Raw genomic sequence first — 13015 nt, 5'->3', positions numbered from 1 at the left:
AAAGATCCTTAACTCTGTGTAGAAGAAACACTTGCTAAAACTGCTGGCAAAATAGTACAAACATGCATTTGTCATAGGAGAGGATTTGTAGCTTTCATAAAGTCCTCATTGGGTCTATAAAACAACTACAACATTAAATAGCATTAACTATTATTGTTGTACTTTATGGGTTTTTTCCTGCTTCTTATCATAGTGCCTTCATTGTTTTGGAGTTTCTTTCACACTCGGGAAGTGCTTGCCTCTGACTCCCCAATCTGCAAGTCTAGTGCAACTTTAACTCCCCTTCAGATCCAAACCCTGGCTCTCAGATTTTTTCACCTCAGTTTCACTGAGATGTCACATGATGTGATCATTCTAATTTAAAAGTGTTTTTTCTCTAATAAAGGTAATTTCTCTTTTCTCAGATGCCAAGTTCTTCCTATTCTCCAATATTTATTTATCTACTCAGGGAGGGCATCAGTCACGTCTCTTCAAGGTCCTGGGGGTCGCAGCTCTCACACTTCCTGCGTTCCCTCAAGCCTCGTCAGTTCTATGCCTGAATGCAACTTGCCACTTTCTTGTGAAATTCGCCTTCTCCTTTCTCCTCTATCAATATATACTTCATAATTTATACCAAATGCAATGCTAAACAGAATGAGTCCAACTCTAGCAGTAGTGCATGAAGGAATAATTTCCTCATATTAGTATGGGAAGAATATTTCTAAACATTAAAAAAATCAGAAAAAAATAATTTATTTTAATACTTTTGAAACTTATAAACTTAAAAGAGAGAAGTTAAATAATAAAATGCAAATAAGACAAAGATTGGTAACATATGGAGTAGATACAAGGTCTGTCCAGAAAAAGTCCAACCGGAAAAGTTATATTACATTGTTAATATGGTGAGAATGATTTGCATGACATGCATGTAATCTGGCAGCTGAGGGATGCACATGTGTGAACAATGATGACTTCACTGTACTAGTCAGTGGGAGCAGTAGACGCCATTGAGTGAGCATGTGTACTGTGTGGCCGTCACATTCAAAATGACTGAGCAAGTAGAGAAATGAATCTGCATCAAATTTTGTGTTAAGCTCAAACATTCCTCCACAGAAACCATTTGGATTATTCAGAAGGTCATAGCTATGGGCTACTGGTGACTGGCAGCTTCATCGCAACGATATACCCACTCATGCATCATGTCTCATGTAGAGATTTTTGGAGAAGCATCAAATCACCCAGGTGACTCAGCCCCCCCTACAGTCTAGATTTGGTGCCCTGTGACTCCTGCCTTTTCCCAAAACTAAAATCACCTTTGAAAGGAAAGAGATTTCAAACTTTCCATAAGATTAAGAAAAATATAATGGGGCAGCTGATGGCTACCGGGAAAACTGTGTGGGGTCCCAAGGGCCAACTTTGAAAAAGAATGAGGCACTATTGTCCTATGTACAATATTTTTGTATTTTGTATTTTCTTCAGTAAATGTCTCTATTTTTCATATTAGATGGCTGGATACTATCTGGATAGACCACGTATAGTGCTAATAACCTCAATATAAAATCAGTTCTTATTAATCAATATCCCATTATGATGTGCCCCTAAAACATCCCCCCAAAATGTGCATAAAAACATGTCATTAATTCACACAGAAAGTACAAATTTCTTGCATTGAACAAAAATTGTTTAAAAGCTTACTTTATAAGCAAAATTTGTAGGTAATATAAATAAAAAAGAATAGGGAATTAGTAACATAACTTTGACACAGGCGTACAAGAAGACACCATGAAATTTTAAAGTAATATTTCAAATGCATCAAAAGATCTAAAAGGTACTTATAACATATGTATATTTTTTAAAAGGTTATAAAAAACATTATTGCACAGCACTTGTGTCTTAAAACTATATCCAACTATAAATCTGGAAATATGTAAACCAAAAAATACCACTTTTAAAATTCTGGATTCTAGAATTCTAAGTTGTTCTTACATTATATTATTCTATAATTTTTTAATTTTATAAGAAAAAAATAGACTTGTATTAAGCTTAAAGAAATGTGTCATTTTAAACTATGATCCAATAAGACAATTTGAAAAATCTGTGATTAAAAGAATTACTTCTAAATCGAAGATAATATTGTTATACTTGTATTTACTAATAAATTCTAAAGCTAGTGATAAAAGATATGAAGGTAAACCTTCTTGTTCAAAGCCAGTGCTATTTACGGATTTATGTAAAACTAAAGGCTTCTGCTTAAAGTAACTCATCACTATAAACAGTAATTTAATTTTAAAGCTTTCCTTCATTTCTTGGAAATACTACATTCTTGAGGGAAAAAACAAAATGAATTTTAAAACTTCAATTATCTTTGAGAAAGATAATCAGTTTTCTCTAATAAAATAAAAAGCAATTGGCTGATTTTATACATTTTTGCATAAAGATAAAAATATAAAATAAATGTAAAGGAGCTTGGTAACCTGCAAAATTGGTGCATACTTATTTTATTAATTATACTGAAAATATTTAAGTATAATATTTTCTCTTTTCATTAACTAGGACAGCAAATAGTCAGTAACTCTCAATTAATGCAATGGTCTAAACTTTGTGGAGAGGCTGCATACTTTCCAGTTGGAAAATACTCTTTAAAATTGAGTAACACTTCTTTAAAAGTATATTGTCAACTTTAAAATTTATAGGAGTGCATTCCTAATCTTTAAAAAATTGCCACAATTGATACTCTTGATAGATTAGATAGATAGATAGATAGATGATAGATCAATAGGTAGATAAATAGATAGAACAAACATACATTCTGTCTATCTATGAATGCAGTGAATGTATATACATGCTTGTGCAAATTCTCTGCCAAAATAAATAACTTTAAAAGTCTGACAAATAGGTTGAAGGAAATTGAAAAGAGGCTACTTTATTCTTTACCAAAAAAAGTGATGTATCTAGCAACAAGGCACAGATGTTCATTTACTTGAACCTCTAAAAGTGTAGGTAATACCAGAGCTTTGTTTTCCCCACATATCTGCCTTCTGATGATGTTCCAGAAACTTGGTCATTTCCCACACTTCTCGAAAATCTACACTTTTCCCAAACCTGCTGAAACTCCTCTAGTGGTGTGAGCAAAATGTTGGGCGCAGCCTTAGGAAGGTTGCTTGAGAGTCCTGGCACCAGGCTGGCCACCCGCTCCTGCAGGAATCAGACGCGGCCAAGCTCTACAGCCAAGAAGGGAAATACAGAAAGCTCATTTGGGCAAAGAGCAAATGATGGCGGCAATTAAACCCTCTGAGATGAAGGGATTTCAAAAAGCAGTCTCATTACTCAAAAATATCCATTGTAGTCATTAATGCTAAGAAATCCAAAGGAAATTTTAAAAAACTAACTCCCAAAGAGGCACACAACTTTAATGATAGGAAAATATTTATATTTCTTTATTCTTTTAAAGAATCCTGCTAGCAAAAGACATCAATATTTGTTTGAAAATAGGAAAAAGCCCTACTTGGCAGAAGCACGTTTGAAATGTATACCGAATATATTTTTGTCTCAATGGGACAACAGAACTTGGCCTTTCTCCAGTTTTAGGAAGGCGTGCATGTATTCATATATGCACAAGTTTGTGTCAAAGCAAATGAGAAGCATAACTTTTACATTCCTTCCTCCTTTCTAACTCATCTTTTCTCCCCTCGACAGATAGGCATAAACACAATTAGCAAAGACTTAAATTGTTGTGATAGCTGTGTTGATGCTCTGAAGTTCCTTTTTGAGAGTTAGTGGGGAAAAGCCTTTATCAGGTGTCCTTTTAAAAAAGTATGACTCGAGGGTGCAAGGGAAGTGTTGGCAGGGAAACGGAGACAATTGTACTTGAACAACAATAAAAAATAATAAAAGTAAAAAAGATGCTTCTATACGATATTTAACTATGAACACATACAGTTTGTAAATATTATTGCATTGTGCCAACTGTCTAAAACTTGCTTGCTAAGCTCACAACCCAGAATCTTGACACTTTGGGAACTTTTCCATGTAAGGCACATACAACTCTTACTTTTAATATGCAGAAGGCCCACTACAAATACTAGCTGACATTTCCTGAGCACATACAGGCAAGGCACTTTTGATTTCTTAATTGTATTGTTACCTCTAATTTGCACAAATAAACTAGGCACTCTTATTTCCATCTCCATTTTTCAGATGAGCAAATAGAGTCACAGAAAAGTTGAGCTACTTCCCCAAGGTCACACTGAAAGGAAGCAGCAGAGCCAGTCTTGAATCCAGATGATCTGATTCTTCTCCACAATATTTCTCAACATCTTTTAAGAATACCTAAAATTTTTTTTAAAAAATATTTCTTCTTTAATGGACAAGTAGCTTATTATAAGCCTTTGTTATTTTTTAGTAAACATGGCTTGCAAGTCTTCCTTGTCTCCATTTCTTTGTGTATACAAATGAGCACCCCCTAGAGTATGTACTTAGAATTGCAGTTTCTATTGGAAGATTTAGTGTAGGTCATCTTCAGTCCTCAGCATTATAGAGCCTAGAAATTCAGACTTTTCAGCTGTACAATGAGACAGACCTAGATTCAAATATGTTTTCTTCTTAGGAGTTTTTGAGAAAACTGCTCTCTAAACCTGTTTACCCATCAGTGAAATGAAAATATTGACAGTTCCCTTCTCAAAATTCTGTTAGAGATTAAATGAGTTAATGTTTCCAAAGAGCTTTAGTCAATGCCTAGTACACAGTGAGTATTCATGATTATTATAATTATTAATTTTAATGAGAAACTATCACTAAATCCCAAGTCTATCCCCATTTTATCTGACAGTGCCTTATAACTTCTACGTCATTTCTTCCCATTATATTGTAAGAAATCTTTACTTCTCCTCCCTCTCCCTCTCACTTCCTCTCTCTGTATTTTAAGCTTCTTGAAAGAGAGGACTTTAATTTCCATAAGTGTCTGCGAAAGTGCCTGGAAGGTGCCTCATGCATCTGTTTTATATGAATGAACAGATACTGGAGGTACAGAAAATGGGTTTGTAAAGTGTTCTTCCTAATTCTTCCCACCTTAATCATGTTGACTTCTTCACATGCCTTCCATCCAAACACACCCAGTTTCCTGTGTCATATTATTGTGTGTGGTAATGGGATTTAAATTGAAAACTGCAAAAAAGGTGACCAATTCTAAAGGTTGAAATATTTCTAAAATATAAAATTGGGTCAAATGAAAACAACCAAAAATTGTGACACTTTGTGCTCTGATCTGGTGGAGATGACAAGTGTGCAGTCTCCTGCAGGCCACAGACTGAAATTGTGGTCCTGGCTCTATCACTTAGTTCTGCACATTGATCAAAGTAAGTGGAGAGTAAGAAATTTCCATTTTATTCTGTGTAGTCTAGACCCAGCGTGAAGTTGTTGCAGTTTGTTTTATTCTGTTTGCCTGGAGAAAGACTCGTTATGCTGTTTTAATAATACATGAAGATGGTTTAATGATGGATGAAGCCTCTTGCCACAATGCCGAGAATATGCCCAACCTCAGCAGCCATAACAGAGATAAGAAGAAATGCTACCTAACTTATAATGAACATGTTAACATCACTCTGTGATTACTTTATCAAAGGCTTTCAAATTAGGTTTCATGAATTCTGTAAGGTTTCTTCCTTCCTCCTCCTTTCCTATTTCTCTACTTTTTCATTCTCACTTCATTCATTTCATTAGACCTTTGTGTGTCCAAAACAGACTCCAACCTCTATATTTGGAAAGCCTGCTTTCATTTGAACAGGAATTTTGGATTCATTCTTGTTAAGGTCAAATAAAAAACTGTCTGCAGCTGAATTTGTATGCTTGCCAAAGTACAAAAGTGAAATGAAATGTAGGGAGAGTATCCAAAATGAGGATGAAAAGAAACACGTGAGTGCGGGGAATTGGAAGCGATCTGGGTTTCATCTGTCTGAACTGTGTCATTTCTCCCCTTTACCACTGTTTTCATCATTCTGTATACACACACTGCATAATCTGTGATAAGAAAACTGTGAGAGAATGTAAAGCATGCTGTAGCGATTTAGGGATGGGTTTCACTTCCAGCATTTGCTTTTAGTACTGGACAGTAAAGGGTTGAAGTTGCAGAAGCTAGACAGAGCAGCAACTAGAGCAAGATACTAGGTCATGAAGAGAAAAAATATAAAAGAAAGGAGAGAGAGCTCTGTCCGTGACCAGATGCAAACTTGGAAAAGCTTTGGCAGCTTGTGCCAAATGAACAATACTGTGAGGCAGAGACAGGTGTCCAAATGGCCCACAGAGTCAGGCCCAATATTACTGCCATGTACCCAGAACACCCATAAAGGGTGTGTGCACAGCAGGTTTGATGCTGGGCCATGGTGAGATGCTCCAACTCCACTCCTAATGGGCACTGTGGTTATTTCTGACTCCTCTCCTACTAACCACTATGCTAATGAATTGTTCCTATAACTGTCATGCAAGATTTTTTAAAGAGAATTGGCATAGTATAGAAAAGAGAAATGCTCAAGTTGTATATTCAATATCATAGGAAAAAACTGCCATGTCATGTATTAAGTTCCAAAACAAAATTATAATTAGTTGGAGCTTTCCTGGAAAACATGTGCATCATGAAGTCTGACATTAAGGCGATGCCTTAGTCCTTAGGATTTAACAAAACTCTCAGCTGTAGGAGGTGCCACTCAACAGCTTTATCAAGCCACTCTTCTCATGTAAGTTTTCTGATTCTTTTGCATCACTATATAGTCACTCTCTATGACCAACACAGGCCTATTACACGCTGATCATTTCCCTACATTCGTGCTGCTAAATATTTTTAGAGAAGTCTTGTACGTCTGACGACCATTGTTCAGTTTTGCAGACCTCCTGCAGAATAAGCCTTTATTATAAACCTCTGCAGCTGTAAGCATGGTTACTCCTCATGTGACACTCTCCAAGCCAAACATATGGTGGTTCATTAATTTATGACTTGTGTTGTGCAAATGTTGTCAGTAACTTCCTATTACATTGACAGGGTTGCTTTCTGAGTTGCATCCCAAATACCCAGAAGTTATTGGAGTAGTCTTCTCAAACAACTCCCCAAGTTGACACTAAGATGTTATGTACGTGTCTCTAGGTCAATGAGGTTTGGTTTACTAATGCATTAATTCATCCACAAAGTCATATACAAGTTATTGATGACACACTTGTGCCAAGACACTGGGAAAGACCTGGGCCTATGAAGACATGGTTTGTTTATATTACCACCTGGGGGAGAGAAAAGCAGGGAAGCCAATGTATACAAACCATGATTTATGCCATAAAATGGATGCAGCAGAATAAAAGAGGAGTGAGAACTCTACTTGGGATGAGGGAACAGCCATTTCCACAGCCCAAGAATTCCTGAAGTACCATAAAAGAGTATCAGATGCAGCAGCTAAAATGCACACCATTAAACTAAACTCTGAATCTGTAGGACAATGGACAATGTAGAGCACTCAGTGAGCTCTGTAGAATTGGACCTATTCCCTATCCAGAAGGGAAAAGTAAATTCACACTTTTCAAAATGTTGATCTCAATTGAGAAAATAAAGGAAAATGTTATTTTCCTAGTATTTCTTCTAGAAACTGCTAGTCTTTTACCGTTGTATTTTCTCCCCATCACCGTGTAGTTAAGTCAATCACTCCAGCAAATAGTTCATGGCTATGCTCACTTTAGAAGGGAATCAATGAACTGTATCCATTTTTATACATTTTTACCTACTTAAATTACATTTGAGATTAATTTTTGTATATTTCCTTCAAAGTTATTCTTTGTAAAAAGTATATTTTCAATTGATTTCATTAATATAAAATTTAAATCATCATACATTAAATATTCTCTGTGAAACGCATCTTAGTGCTGTAGCCCCTCATCTTTAATTCTTCAACAAAGTAGGGATAAAACTATAGCATGAGTACCAATTGCTAATGCTTTTTAGAAAAACCTTTTGATGATTTTCATGTTCTCAGAGGCAAATTCCATTTTTGTTGTACCTTTTTTGTTTTCAAAGTAAACATCAATAAAATTAAGTATTCTTAGTTGTCAGATGTGAAAAGACTACTAACAGGATGTTTGTTAGCTGACTGGATTCTTGAGTTGAGATTGATGTACATAATCTCTACAGAGTATGAAAATTCTCTTTCATACAGCTTTAAAAAGTCTATGAAAATCAATCAGTTGAAATAGTTCACATCCTACTTCTTATAAAAAATAAATGCAATAAATACATATTAGATAGGCTTGTCTTTATTGAAGACATTCTAAAATCCAATCTTAATAAGAATTTTAATCTATATATCATGGTACCCAATGCTTGGTTGTTAATTTAATAACAAAAGGAACATAAAAATTACTTGACCTCTATGGTTAAATGAAGTTTTTGAAATCATTAAATAATGACTGCATGTTAGTAGAAAACAGAGAAAGGTGTTTGGAAGAATATAATCACTTACTATGCTTTCCCCTAGGACAATCACTGTATTCTTGTTGGAAAAAAATGCATGAACAAAAGCACTAATGAGCTGCTACCTTTCAAAGAAAGAAAATCAATTTTATAGCAATGAAAACTGTTGTGACATAATGATAAAAGATAATAAACAAACCACAATGCACAGAAATGCTCAAACTTTTGCAAGCCTCTTTCCTCTACTAAGTTAATAAATAAATTTAATTTTTTTCATAGTCATGAGTAGTAACAGACTTTGCATAAAACTAAAATGCCCATCAAAAATTGCCCTGGCTGGTGTATCTCAGTGGATTGAGCGTGGGCCTGTGAACCACATGATCGCGGTTTGATTCCCAGTTAGGGCACATGCCTGGGCTGCAGGCCAGTTCCCAGCAGGGTACTCATGAGAGGCAACCATACATTGTTATTTCTCTCCTTCTCTCCTTCTCTCCTTCCCTTCCCCTCTAAAGATAAATAAATAAAATCTTTTTTAAAAATGTTACCCTGACAACATGTATATGTAGTGTGTTTTGTATAATTGCCAAGGGGAAATAATGCCATTGAGACTGAGGAGAACAGGGCTGACCCTGTGAGTGATTTAGAAAAAAAAAAACCACAACCAGAAGAGCCCAAAGAAGTAAACCTTGTTAGTCACAAAGGCAGTGTTGGGGTGGGTCAGGGAGGAGGAGGATGGGCTTTGTAATCTTACCTCCTACTGCCTCATGAGAAATATGTTGATCCTTAGTTCAATAGTCCAGGGACTATTATAATAATATTTTTAATTATAACAAAGCATCCACCAAAATGCTTATGGTGCTACATCAACAATTAAATCATCATCATCATTAACAATAATAATTAAAACCACATAGAGGGCATAGCACAAAACAACGACGAACACTGAACGGAGTGGCATGTTCAAGGAGAAGGAGCCTGTCTGCTGGGCTCCCTTCAGCGTGATACCACCTGGCCATTTCCTGAAGGTTCAAAACCAGAAGCAGGTCAAAAAGCATCATCCATATATTAATTACAAATGCCTACCAACTGATCTACAGATCTCTCTTTTTGTGAGGATTATCTAGTATGTATTGTCTTATTTAAACTCAGAACTTTAAAATATTAGTACAATGCTAATTAAAATGAAGAAGAAATCTGCCAAGTAAGTGTCTGACTGAAGAGAAAAGTCTTGTTGAATTTTAATAATTCTGTTTCCTTTTTTCATACTCCTCTGACTGTGATGATTAGCAGGTTGTTTGACCCATTTGTATTTTTATTTCAGTATCTCTGAATGAGGAGTATGTAATAAACATAACACTCCCCATGAATGCAATGTTTAGGCAGGGATACTAATTTTCTGGTTTGAAATATATATTTTCTTTCAGGTAGTGTAGGGAAAAACATCCAGTGACATCTTCTTTATAGAAATGCCAGATATATTGTAACCTTGTTTAATAAAATAACCTTTCTTTTGCATTTTTTTCTACACACTATAAGGTGAACATAGTATGCACATATAGCTTGATGAATTATCACAAAGTAAGCACACCCATGTAATCATCGCTCTGATAAATAAACTGAAAAATTCCACCACCACAGAAACCTTCTTCCTGCCTCGTTAAGTTACTATTTCACTGCCAGAAAGGTAACCAGTAGGCTGCCTTGCAAAGCCATGCCTTTGCCCTGTGTATGGAAATAGATCTATCTTGTGTCTCATCATTTATGGCTCTTCTTTTGATCCACATCCTGTTTGTGTCAAATCTATCCATGATGCTGGGCATAGCAATAGCACATAATGTGTACTGACATTACTGTGTGGCATTGCTTTATGGGAATATGCCATCGTTTTGCTGGTCATCCCAGATTTTAGGCTGCTTTTATGAACAGATGTTCCTGATCATGTCATTTGGTGCACACAGGTTTTCATTTCTGGGAGGGGCACACCTATGGTAGAATTGCCAGGTCATAGAATCTGTGGCATTCAGCTTTAGTAAGTGTTTCCATAGTTTTTCAAAGTGATTGACTCATTTTACACAACCACCATCTGAATGTAAGAGTTCTAGTAGCTCAATACCCTCACCAAGAATTCTCATTTTCATCTTCTTAAACTTTTAACTTTCATTTTTAAGTTAATTCATTCTGTTTCATTTTTAATATTACCTCATTTAAGTTTCTCTGATGACTAATGATGTTGAGCAACTTTGCATATGCGTTTTGGACATTTGAATAACTTTCTTTGTGAAGTACTTCTTCCATACTTTTTCTCATTATTTTTAAGTTAAGATGTCTGTATTTCTCTTAATGATTTAAAGAAGCTCCCTTCACAGTCTTGATGTGAGTCCTTTTTCAGATAAATGCATTGTCAATATCTTCCACTCTGTGGTTTGTCTTTTCTCTTTCTTACTGTGACTTTTAAAGAGTGGAGTCAATTTTAATAAAGTCTTTGTTATACTTTATAACAAAGGGGTTTGGTAGCCAACTTAAGAAATATTTTCAACTCCCAAATCACAGACACATTCTCTTTTATTAAAGATAGGTGGTTTGCGTTTACGTTTAGGTCTGCTGCCCACTGAGACAAGGTTTGCCTGGTCTCAATCATTTAAGGTGGGGCTCCTAGTGGTCAAGATTAACTGCCCCCCCCCATGGATATCTAATTGACCTATAACCATTGAAAAGAACACCTTTTCCTTGTGCACTGAAGGGGAACTTTATCATAATTCAAGTGGTGATAGAGGGGCACTGCGTATTGCTTTGTTTACACTTACTCCGGTAAGTTCTGAATAATTCCTGAATTATCGGAGCTATATCGGTCGAGATATTTGGTAATGTAAGATTCCCAACTGTGTTCTCAAGATTGTTATTCCTATTCTTAGTTTTTTGTTTTTCTATGTATGATTTAGACTCAACTTGTCAATTTCCACCAAAAAATGAAAATTTTTATTGGAATGACATTAACAATATTGATCAGTTGGGGTATATTTGAGAGCATTACAATATTAGATCTTACAATCAATGAATATGGAGTCTCTCTCCATTTTTTTTAGTCTTCTTTTATTTCTCTTGTGCTTGGGAGATTTGTTTGTAGAATTTGCATAACTTGTGTTAGATTTATTCTTGGGTATTTGATGTATTTTAAAACTATTCTTCATTTTATCATTACACAATTTTTTATTTCCTAAATTTTGCCTGTAATTGCAAATAAATTAGCTGTTTATGTTAATATTATATAGAGAACTTTACTGAATTTACTAGTTAAATATACTAGTTTTTCCAAACTTATGACACTTTTTCTCTTCTCTTGTAATTTTTTTCCTATATATTTATTTAGCTTCACTGTACTGGTCAAGATCTCCTGAAAAGTGATGAATAGAAGTAGCAATAGTAGTATTCTTATCTCATTTGTCTCAAAGGGCAGTTTTCAATATTTAACCATTAAATAGAATATTTGCTGTAGGTTTTTACTGACAGCTTTTACCAAATTGAGGAAGAATCCTTCTATACCAAGTTTGCTAAAACAAATTTCATGAAAAATTGTTGAATTTTATCAAATATCTTTTTTGTGTCTCTTATAAAGACCATATGGTATTTTCCTCCCTACTCCTTTTGACGTAGTAAATTACACTGGTTTTTAAATGATAATCTTATGTTGAATTCCCAAAATAAATATGACAAATGATTTTCTTTGCATTTTTATAAGATTTTCAAGTATGAGAAAAATGTTGCATTGTAAAATTAACAAGACTTCTTAAAAAATCTACTTTATTTTCAATAATTGTGGATACCTTCTTGTAAGGCATACAAAGTTACCTGCCAGAGATAACTTCACTGGCTTTTAGTCATCCTGAGGTATGGCTTTGATAATTCCCTGGAGAATTCACATTTTCTTTGTATTACATTTTATATAACTTAGAAACTGGTCTTTCTTCTAATTTGGAAATGATTATGAAATATTGTATATTTATTTTGGAGTACCAAAGTAGCTTATTCCTAAACCAAAGATTTTTTAAAATGATTTCATAACTAGCTTTCAATTATATACACAACATTTGCAATAATCAATTATGGTGTCCACTTTAAAACACTGATGAAGACTTTTAGAATTATAAACAAAATATGTCTGAGCTTTCTCAGGTCTCAGAATAGTCTTTCCAGCACCCTTTTCCAACTTACCCTACACTTCTAGACGGCAAGTTTTATGCAAAAAGGAAGGCATGTTTTTTTTTTTAAATCCACATAAAATGCAAAAAAATCATACAAATATAATAGGCTCAGTCACTTTAAAAAACATGGTTCTTCCTTCTACTAAACCTCTAACAGATTTGGCAGGGAAATGTACTACATGTACATAGTACTATAGTATGGAAGGGCTTAAGTTGCAACAGACTTGCCTTTTCTAAGTATTTGAAACAATTAAGTTATATAAAAGGAGTAACTACTAATCAAATGAAGTGAGTAGAAGAATTTATAAGCAAGCCATCAAGAAACTGAGAACTGCTACATATTTTAGGGGAGCAAACAGAAACATTTGGAAATTAGGCCAACATGTTCATTCGAGAA

This window comes from Artibeus jamaicensis, unplaced genomic scaffold (assembly GCF_021234435.1).
Source record: "Artibeus jamaicensis isolate MK-2021 breed Jamaican fruit bat unplaced genomic scaffold, CSHL_Jam_final scaffold_369, whole genome shotgun sequence".
NCBI lineage: Eukaryota > Metazoa > Chordata > Mammalia > Chiroptera > Phyllostomidae > Artibeus > Artibeus jamaicensis.
The sequence above is the reverse complement of the archived record's forward strand: the minus strand, read 5'-3'. Positions refer to the sequence as shown.